The sequence below is a fragment of the Cynocephalus volans genome, chromosome 1 (genome assembly GCF_027409185.1).
Source record: "Cynocephalus volans isolate mCynVol1 chromosome 1, mCynVol1.pri, whole genome shotgun sequence".
Taxonomy (NCBI): Eukaryota; Metazoa; Chordata; class Mammalia; order Dermoptera; family Cynocephalidae; genus Cynocephalus; species Cynocephalus volans.
Window position 1 is genome coordinate 24,286,397 of NC_084460.1, and position 11,263 is coordinate 24,297,659.

An 11,263-nucleotide genomic window follows, 5' to 3' on the forward strand; every position below is an offset into this window, starting at 1 on the left:
GTTGAGGTACACAGCCTAGTGACAGAAGAGCAGTGACCTGCAACTGTGCGCTTGGCAATGTCCCCATGCCAGCCCAGGGTTGTGTCCTTCCAGACTTTTCAGTGGAAGAGAAAGAAACTCTTTTGTTTAGGTACTATATTTTCACAGCAGAATGTAATCCTAGCTGGTTCGGCCCTAAAGGGAAATGTTGACTAGGCAGTTGGTGTAGGGATCTGGAGCTCAGAGCGCAGTTTTGGGTTGCGGGTAGAAATTTGGCAGGCATCCTCATGGAGATGGAAATTGAAGACATGAGGATGGATGAGCTCACCAGGCGGAGTGTGTGGTGTGATAGAGAAGGGAAGAGGGCTCCCCTGCTCACGAGGTCCACCTCCCCTCTGCCCACCACCCCCTTGCCCACGAAAAAGAATTCCAGCTTTACTCACCCAGTTCTATCCACCCCCTTCTGACATCGTGTGAGGGGGCTTCTGCCTCCCCAGAACACTTCTTGGCTTTTATGTTGCAAAATCAGGATGGAAGGGTGCTGAGGGGAGCACAGGAGATGCATGGACTAGGTCGAGGGAGGATTTTTTTGAGGAGTTTTTAAAGAGAAAGTTGTAAGAGCAGCTATTGTGTGTGGCAAAGTGGATGGGAGAGAAAAGAAGGGGGTTTCTAACATATTACTGTAATGTGAGTATCCCTTTCATGGTAGTCAAGAAAACACACCGAACCTGAAATTTGTTGGAGTTACCTTTTGGTTGCCAGACTGGACCTCTTTTGCATTAACATCACTCTGACTCAGCCCACTTGGATGATGGCTTTAGGAAGTGTTCCACAGGTCACAAAAAAGCCATCAGAGCAGCTTGAATTAAAAAGCTGATATTCAGGACACAGGTTTGTATGTTACAGAATCTAGGGGTAAGGGGTACCTCTGGCCTGCATGAGGGTTTGGAATAAGGAACAGGAAATCCTCCAGCAGCCAGGGAGCTGTCTCTTGCTGCAGATTGCCTTTATGTATTTATTTTTTTAATTAATAGACTTTATTTTTAAAAACAGTTTTAGATTTACAAAATTATTGAGCAGATAGTATAGAGATTTCCCACATATCCCCTCCCTCACACTCAGACTCCTCTATTATTAACGTCTTGGATTAGTGTGGCGCATTTGTTACAATTAAGAAACTGATACTGACACGTTATTAACCAAAGTCCATAGTCTACATTAAGATTCACTCTTTGTGTTGTACTTTCTATGGGCTTTGATAAATGCATATAATGGAATTATCTGATATCTTATTGTTGAGTTTTAAGAGTTCTTTGTATATTTTGGATAACAGCCCTTTATCAGATATGTGTTTTGCAAACATTTTTCCAGTCTGTGGCTCATCTTTTCATTCTCTTAACAGATTGTGTTATTTATTTATTTTTTTCCTCTCCATATATACGATTTTTCCACATCTCTTGAATGTATTTGCCCTTCATTCCAGCTACCAGAAGATGCCAACTAGTATCTCTTAGTCCCCGTTACAAATTTTTGAGAGAGACTATTCTTTAACCAGCTTGGTAAAATGAGAAATTAATTATAGCTGGATGGGGTGGTGGCATTAAGGCAGTTGGAAGGGTGTCTGGAAAATGTAAATTTTCTGTAAATTGTCTTCCTTCTGTGGCTAGGAAGACAAACTAGAAGGAGGCAGGAATGGGTGCAGAGTGTCAACCTCTATATAAACACGGGAGTAGAGCCTGGGGGATGGGTCGGGAACTGTTGATATGATGTAGCACATGTAGGGGAAAAAAATTCAACCATGACAGAATAGTATAAAATGGAAAGCAAAATTCCTACCCCCAGTTCCACTCCTTAGATGTTTTCTATTTTTAGATATTCTGGAGTTTTAACATCATAGTTCTAAATACTACGCTTCACCTCTGTTTCTCAATTGAGAACTCAAGCAAGCATCTACTAATACCACGTCAAGAAAGCAAGGAATTTAAATCACACTCTGTTTCATCTCACCCAGACCTGCTTTCTCAGTTGCGTTTGCTATATTATTATTGCAGGCCTATGTTGGTGCTACTCATATTTCTAAACAATCTGTATTTAAAATTTAGATACTCATCCATCAACTCCAGACAGAATTTCTTGAGCCCAACCGCTACGTAAGAAAAATGAGGCCCCCATGCCACCTGCCACCTCTCTCCCCTATGTCTTTCTAATTTCTGTTGGTTTTCTCTTTACATTCCATGGTCAAAGTTTATAACATTTACATTCTGTCCCGTAATTATAATTAAATCTTCCATGCTTTATCTTCATATTGATTCTGAAATTGAAAACCAGGCACTGTAATGATTGCATAAACATTACTTACTGCAGAACCAAGAAACGAGATCGCTGCTTTGAGAAGGAAATGTAACACCATTTCTTCCACCCTCTGCGGCTTGAAGGAGATTATTTACTGTTTGAAACAAATGTCAAGGTCAAACAGATTCTCTTTTCTTATACTCCAGTAATTGCTCAAAATCATGCCTTGCATCTGTTTGCTTCACGTTTGGTCTCTGGAACAGGTTGTGTTGTTTCTGGTTTTCTAATTGCCTTTCTTATTTTCTTTCTGAGAGAAGAAACAGATGTTATGTCACCAGAAAGTCCACTTGCCATGCACATCCCCCCATGCCTGGGTCCTTTGTAGGTGCAGTGAGATGAAGTAGCTGTTGTGTTTATGCGGCCTTCCTCCCCCACTCCCTTCTTTTGGTGAACTACTGCTCTCTCAGTCCAGTTATGTAATTTGTGTTTTTTTCCCCGATTGTCCTTAAGAACAGGCTTGCAACCAAGGCCTGGCAGTTTACCTTGATGGTGGCTCATCCGGGGGCTGGACACACAACTGAAGCAAGGATAATTGGAATCCTTCTCTGGGAATTGAGCGGTGGACATTGAGAGAGAGAAGCACTCATCCCTTGAGCTTCAGGTAAGGCTTGATCCAGGTACCAATGACGTCATCAAGGACCTAGGGTCACTATGTATCTTTCCTCTGCCCTCAGTGCTGTCTTCAGCTCTGGTTCCTCACAGTGGACTGTCAGCAGCAACATGCCCCTCTTGTGTTGTAAATGGGGGGGGGGGTTGATCCCACCAATCCACCGGGCTTGAGAATACAGGAGGGAAATGCAGGGTATTTTTTTAACCTAGAGAAGAGTGAATTAATTTTGGAAACCAAAACCACAGATGTTCACACTCCTTCATATTGAATTGCCTTTTATTTCTGCCATTCTATTTTAAATTACCAAGAGTTATTTCTTGCCTTCTTTTCATAGCTGTCTCTTTTTGTTTTACAAATGTAATAGCATTAGGATCTTTCTTTCTTTCTTTCTTTCTTTTTTTTTTTTTTTTAAAAAAGATGACCGGTAAGGGGATCTCAACCCTTGGCTTGGTGTTGTCAGCACCACACTCAGCCAGTGAGCAAACCGGCCATCCCTATGTAGGATCCGAACCCGTGGCCTTGGTGTTATCATCACCGCACTCTACCGAGTGAGCCACGGGCCGGCCTATGGGATCTTTCTTTTTATAAGTTTTCTTCTATTCCTTGAATTATCTGTTTCCTCTGGGATCAGTTTGCTCACTTTCTGTTTAGTTTATTTAAGAGGCAGTATAGCTGAATAGTTCAGAGCCCAACTCAGGAAACAGACTGCCTGGGTTCCAATTCCATCTCTCTGCTCCTTAGTATGTGTAAACCTCGGTCAAGTTACTTTACCTCTCTGTGACTCAGTTTCTTGTTACTGGAGATAACGATAGCACCTTGCTCAGAGGGTTGTTGAGTTAATAAGTGTAAAATTCTTAGCACACTGCCAGGCCCACAGTAAGCTCAACAGCTATTTGCTATTTGTTCCTTGATCCTTCTCTTTTCATTGGTTTTCCTCAACCGTCTGGTAATACCTGGTGACCAATTCATCTTTGTGAACGAAGGGCAGGGTTGATCGATACTGGCATTTGTGTAGGGTGTTTCCTCTGCCCCGGAGTGCTCCCTGTGGGGGCTGGAGAGGTACACATGCCTCCGCCTTCTCTTTGGGGTGGGTTGACTCCCCAGAGAGAGTCCACTCCTGCTCCGGCTTCAGGAGCAGCTTCCTCTCAGTCGTGCTTTGGTTCTGGTTTCCTTTGCCCCCATTTGTCCCTCCTTGCAAGCCACCCTCTTTCTATCTTCTAGAAGTACATAAAAATCTCTGTGCAGTTGACCCTGCCCACCCTCCAGCCATCCTGTTCTCAGCCCTTCTACAAATGTATTTTCATTTCCCTTTCCTTACTGTGCTTTTGGTGGTATTGGATGGGTCAGGGGTGGTAGAAACACGTTCTTAGTCTACTATCTTGAACTGGAAGTTGATGTGATGGTTTAAATGTTCCTAATTCCATCCAGCTCCACACAGATGATACCCCTTGGGACTGCAGGTGTCACACTGGATGCTTAGACCTGCACAGGAAGGAACAAGAGAGGACCTGTAACTTGGGCCTTTCTTCTTTTTTTGTGAAGTCTCCTTGGGCATGTTGACCTTCTCTGGGAGTCTCTGGCCTCAGAGCCAGTCCCTCAGTGGGTCTTCCCACCTAGACCTCGTGGCTGTGTCAGGGAGGAGGGTGCACCTTCAGTCTCCCTGAGAACCCCAGAGCTCTCAAACACTCAGGTGAGTATAGATGCATGAACAGGCCGGGAGAGCCAGAAGGACAGATGACAGGATGTGGGAAGTGACTGAAAGAGGGTCCAGGGTGTGGCTATGAGAGTGGAGGTCATCTTGGGCGGGGGAGGGATAGGGACCAGGGCCTTCGTCCACTCTCACTAACAGGAGCAACAGCAGAGCCAACATTCACAGAGCTCTTCTGACACTCTAGGCCCTGGGAAGCTCGTCACATAAACTTTCCAGAGGACTCTAGGTTCAGAGTAGTTGAGTGACTCCCCCGTGATCACACAGCAGATGAATAATACGTCTGAATTTGAACCCAGCTCTTTGCAGGGCCTAAGCTCTTAACCACTGAGCAACACCACTCTCATCTGCCCCCAAGCTGATAATGGCATGGTTCCCGAAGATCTCTCTCGGGCCACTATGGACTGAGCTGTCCACACCTCAGATGCAACAGCTGAGTCTGAAGGCTGAGGAAGAGAGGGCTCTGGCACCCTCTGGGGGAGATAGGAGGCTCTGCAGAGATGCTGGCAAGAAGATGGGCAAGGTCCAAGGAATAAATGACTGAATTAGGATCCTGGTTGTTCCATACAAGTGTAGGGCTTCATCTACCTCCACTCCTTAGTAATAAACTCCCGGTATTTACCTGGGCACATCATATTTCAGAATAAAGACATAAGACCATGTGGCTAACTTCTGGCCTAGTGAGATAAGAGCAGAAATGAAGTGTGCAATTTAAGAAATTATCTTAAAGCAGGGGGCATGACCTGCTTTGTCCCTTCCTCCATCCTGTTTTCTGGAATGCAGATATAAGGGCTGGAGCTCATGCAGCCATCTTGGGCCATGAGTGGAAGAACCCAGTGAAGGGCTAAGTGAAAAAATAAGAAGGGGCCTAGTTTTGTGATGATCATGGAGTTGCCACATCAGCCTTGGGTGCCAACACTTATTTGAGGAAGAGGGAGATACACTTCTATTTTATTTAAATCATTGTTATTTGGTGTTTTCTGTACTTACAGCCAAACTTATTTATTTTTTTGCAGCCAAAAATGTTTGCCTTGGGCAAATTCTGTAACTTCTCCATGCTTTGGTTCTCATTTCTGGAATGAGAATAATAGGACCCACCTCACAGAGTGCTTCTGAAGGTTAAATGCATGTGTAATGGTGTGACCTATAGAGAAATAACCTAGTCATTTTTATTTATTTGTCTAGGCTGCTGTAGACTCAAAGAAATGATGAAAAGTAACGTTCCCTGATGAGGCAAGGTAGACAAGTCTTTGTTCTCCTTACCCTAAAGAAAGGTAAGCAAATTCTTTGTGTGCTGTTCAGTTTGCTAATGCAGCTAACAAGGAACCGTAAATTTTCAATGGCATCCAACAATAAACTCATACATTCCCAGGTTGGCTCAGGTCTGGCTGACTTAGGCTGGGCTCTGTTGGGCTTTGTCCCAGGCCATGAGTTTGGTTCAGGCCTGCTCCACATGTCTTTCATCCTGTTTGGACCAGTGGGTTAGCTGGAGTATGCTCTCTGCATGGCAATGGCAGAAATGCAAGAGGGAGGGCCAAGCACATAAGTACATTTCAAGACTTTGCTGATGTCATGGTCACATCCATTGGCCAAAGTCACATGGCTCAGACCTAAATCAAGGGGTGGTACCAATCCTTCAGTCCACTATAGACTGTATACCATGGGGGTAGATGTATACAGTCTATAGTGGACTGAAGGATTGGTACCCATATGTCACAATTCCATAAGCCTGGAGCTCTGGATCAGCCATTGAGCGGGGAAGCAATGGAATGAATCCTTTATGTTTTGGTCAAAAGAGGAAATGACCCAAGCTTAGGAGTGGATGCTGGGACTACAAAGAGGACCAGAGTGATAGAAACCTAATCTCTCTGGGACCTGGGAGTTTCAGGGTAGAATTTCACCAGACTTCTGCTTTGGCCACAGTGGCCTGGGGTCCTAGATCCACCCTGACTTAGGGTTTTACCCCCTTTTAGATCTTCACATGCGGATTTGCCCCCAGGGCACAGGGGGACTGTTCTGCCATGTCTGGTCTCCCCCCAATAAAGGTGGGCAGGAGCTGAGTTGAATTAAATTTGAGTTGCAAAAATAAAAAATGTGTTGTCACTTATATCGGGGATTGCTTGGAGCAATTAACATCTGCCGTATATGTTAAGCACCTGGCACATAGTACACCCTCAATAAGATGGGCTCTAGTATTGTAACAGCAACTCAGCTGTGGTGAGGTCTTTTCTGCCTCAAGGTGGGGCTGAGGGTGGAGGACAGCGAGGCAGAAGAGAGGTATCAGCCTGAGGAATGTCCTGGATGTTGGGGCCCCTGTGTTCTCCACAACTAGGACCTGCTTCTTGGGAGGTCCTTAGAGTATCCAGGTGGCAGTGGGGCCCAGGGAAGCTCCCAAAGGCTTGGAAAATAAATGTCTTGATCTGGGTACCCTGGGCTGGGCTCACTTCCTTCCCAGTTGTCAGGGAGGAACAGCGTGCAGAAAGCTCCCTCCTACCTCTCTCAGGCTCCCTCGAAAGGTTAAGGGCCCCAAAAGAGAGGAGTGTTGACATGGCTGAGGAATGGGAAACCCTGCTCTCTTCATTTCTCACTTTGCCTGAGCAGAGGTTCCTGTGTGGCCCCAGATCCCACTTCTGCTTGCTCAAGTCCCTGAGTCCCAGGCCTTGCTGGGGGCCTCCCCTGCCTAGGTCTTTCCTGTCTTGGTATTGCACAAGGCCTACAGCTGCCTCCCTGCCCAGGCTCCAGGCTTTGGAAAAGAGGAAGCAGCCACTGGAGACTGGACCTTCCTCTGTTGGGGCAGCAGAGCTCTGGGGAGCCAGCTGCACCGAGAGCTCCGGCCTTCCTTCCTGTTCTCTCCGCACTTCTTCCCGTGGAGCAGGTACTCAGCACCCCTGGGACTGGAGGGTGAACCAAGCGCTGGGAGCAGGGCTGGGCTGAGACTTGCTGGGCTGAGACTTGCTGGGCTGAGACTTGCTGGTACGAGTGCTGGATCCCAAACCAAACAACCCAAGCCCAAGACACTAATCAAAGCTGTGCTCATAACCCAAACCCCTCCACCACCCCAAATTCTCCCCAACGCACACCCCAGTCCCCCCACCTCACTTGTATCCCACCCCCAGCCACTTACTAATCACCGTCTTCATCCAGTTCAACCGATCCGCAGTTCTAGCCCCAGCTTCAACCTGACCCCGACTCTACCACCCTCATCCTCCCCAGCCTCGACCTCACACTAATCATCACCTGCACCAAACTCCAACCTCCTCCCTCACCTTGACCCGTCACTGTCACCTCAATGTCAACCCATTCCCGGCCTTAAATCCATTCCAAGTTCCAACCTAACCATTACCCTGACCCCAGCCCAAGACCAGCCACCCCTAATCTCCTGCTCACTCTAATCCCAGTCCCACTCCACTTCACTCATCACCCCCACATCCGGCTGCACCAGGGACCCCAGCATGCCCAGCACAGTGCGGGGAATGGGCCCTCCAGGAGCACTGAGAGCCAGTTTAAGGACTGAAATATGAAATTCTGCTGTCCATGTCAAAGCCAATAGACATTATTAATGGATTCTATGGCTTTCAGAATTAATTGTTTGGTCTCTGTTTGGGGCTTTCCCCTATTTTGAAGATAATCTACTGCTGAAATTGCCCGTTTGTACCCTGACTTCCCAGCTGTGGGCCAGAGCCGTCCGGCTGGCCATATCACCCCACGTCCCTCCCTCTCCAGCCCGATAGGGAAGTTGGGGAGAAGCCCCAGTGTCAGGAAACAGAAACTGAATCCTGCACCTGGGTACAGCTGCACACAGTGACACTACTGCTGCCCTTTCTTCCCCGGCCGGACATGGCCTCTGGGATTGGAAGTCAGGGACTTAGGGCCCCAGCCCAGCCCTCCCTTCACACTCTCCAGATGTCCTGGGATACTTGATGTCAAACAGGCAGCAAACATGGGTGCCCACTGTGTACCAGGCCACCCCAACACATAACATACCAGTTCTAGGCATGGAGATTTTAAATCCTGTCTTCAGAGTACCCAAGACTTGGAGACACAAGGATAGACCTCAGGCACTTTGCATTGGGCAGACAATGCTGTCCAAAAGAGTCAGTGCCCAAGCCAGGGGCTGTTTCAGGGCTGCAGAGCTCCCTGTTCTGGTACACCACACCTTTTGCAGGAGCTGGAATGTTTCCTCTGCCACAGGGGGCACTGGCTGCTCACTAGGCTACCCAGCACCCATCCGGGTGGGGGCACTTTCCCCTCTGCACCAAGCTTTCAAACAGGGACAAGGGTCTCCCCTTCTGGAGTTGTCCCTGCTCTTTCTTTTTCCAGGACAGTTCTCTGGGCTGAGGCTGGTCTTTAGGATGAAATGAAACAGACTGAGCCAATAAGCTGGAGTCTGGTGGGACTGACCCCTTTGGTGTTAGGGCTGGGCTAAGCATAGATGACCTCTCCATGATGTGATCTGGGGTAGTTCTGGAAAGGGTCTTCCCACACACTCTAAGAATTCCTGCTCTGTTCTGGGGTCAGTACGTCCAAATTCCCACCATTCTTCCCGTACGTTCAGCATTGCCCTTTTTAGGCCCCAAATGGGAGAAGCAGGGGAGCTGGGGACAACATAAACATACCTTACTGATGTCCCCAACTACAGAGGAGCTCACCCTGATATCCTGTGTGGCTCTGGGCCCCACAGCCACACCTGACCCCAAATGTGCCCAGCAGGCTGCTTTTCCTCAAGGTGAGGTAAAGCACAGCATCCAGGCTCAGGGGCCCAGCTTGGGCCAGTCTCCAGTGGCCACGGCCCTGGTGTGAAGGCTCTGGGTACACTGTCCTGGAAGAGGAGCTGGCCTAGAACTGCCCAAAGAACTGTGGAGCCACCGGGCCTCCACATATGACCAGACCTGTGTGCTGGAGCAACCCAGAGAGTGGCTAGGTTCCCTGAGGAACAGTGTTGCTGACCATGTCTTTGGCTGTGCTACTGCTAGGATGTCCCTCCTGCCTTCTGCTCTTGACATAATACTGCTTTGTCATCCTGACAGGCAACTCAGGCCCAACCCAGGCCCTGGATCTCAGCCCCTCGCCAGGTGTGCCCCCTGGTAGCCATTGAATCAGCTGTGCCCAACTCACAAGGCGGATGGGCTGGGGGCTGGGAGATGTCATGAGTTTCCTGTCCCCACTTCCAGCCTCCCAGGCCTTCCCCTCACACTGCCAAGTCAGCATTTAGGACCAGGGAGGATTGCAAAGTTGGCAACATGTGAGTGTATGTGACAAAATACACATATAAAATTTACTGTTTTAACTGTAAAATTACTGTCTTTAAGTGTACAATTCAGTAGCATTCATACATTCACAATATTGAGCAGCCATCATTTTCATCATCTGAAACAGAGACTTTGAACCCATTAAACACTAACTCAACATACCCACTTCCACACATCTCTTGTTACCTCTATGTCTCTATGAATTTGTCTAGTCTAGAGATATATATATATATATATATATATATATATATTTTTTTTTTTTTGATTCTCCAGAGCTAAGGTTCACCATATAAGAAAAAATTAACTGTCCTAAATTAATATATGGATTCGTAATGGTGGCTTTTTTTTTTCCTAGATATTTTTTGTAAGCGGAATTGTACCATATTTGCCTTTCTGTGTTTGGCTGATCTCACTCGGCATGTTTTCAAGGTTCACTGTGTTCAGATGTGCTAGAATTTCTTTCCTTCTCATGGCTGATTAGTCCGCTACATGTATACACCACATTTTGTTTATCCATTCATCGCTGATGGACACTTGGGCCGCTTCCATCTTTTGGCTATTGTGAATAACACTGCTATGAACAAGAGTGTACTAGTATCTATTTGAGTCCCTGTTTTCAACACTTTGGGGTGTCTACCTAGGAGTGGGGTTGCTGGATCTTATGGTAATTCTACTTTGACTTTTTGAGGAATCGCCAAAGCGTCTTTCACACACTGCATGATTTTACATGGCCACCAGCAATGCGCAAGAGTTCAGTTTCTCCACATCCTCACCAAAAAACGTGTTGTTTTCCTTTTTGTTTCTTTGTCTCTTAATAACCATTATAATGGGTGTGAAGTGGCAACTCATTATATTTCGATTTGCCTGTCCCTAATGGCTAAGATGTCAAGCATATGTGTATCTTACTGGGTGAGGTGTCTGTTCAAGTCCTTTACCTGTTTTTTGAGTCGAGTTGTTTGTGTTTTGTTGTTGAATTGTACTAATTCTTTATATATTCTGGATATTAATCCCTTATCAGATATATGATTTGCAAATATTTTCACCCATTCTGTGGGTTGTCTTATTTTTCACTCTCTGGATGGTGTTCTTTGATGCACAAATGTTTTTAATTTTGATGAAGTCCAATTTATCTGTTTTTTCTTTGTCTGTGCTTTTGATATCATAGTTAAGAAAGCACTGCCTAATCTGAGGTCATGAAGATTTTCACATGTTTTCTTCTAAGAGTTTTATACTTTTAGTTATATGTGTTTCTGGCATTTCTCCCCTTTGGACTCATATCTGTGGCCCCCTTAGATCACCCCCCTGCCCCCAGAAGCATGACAGAGGGCCTGCCTTCTTGTTCATGGTGTACAGGAGACATTTAGC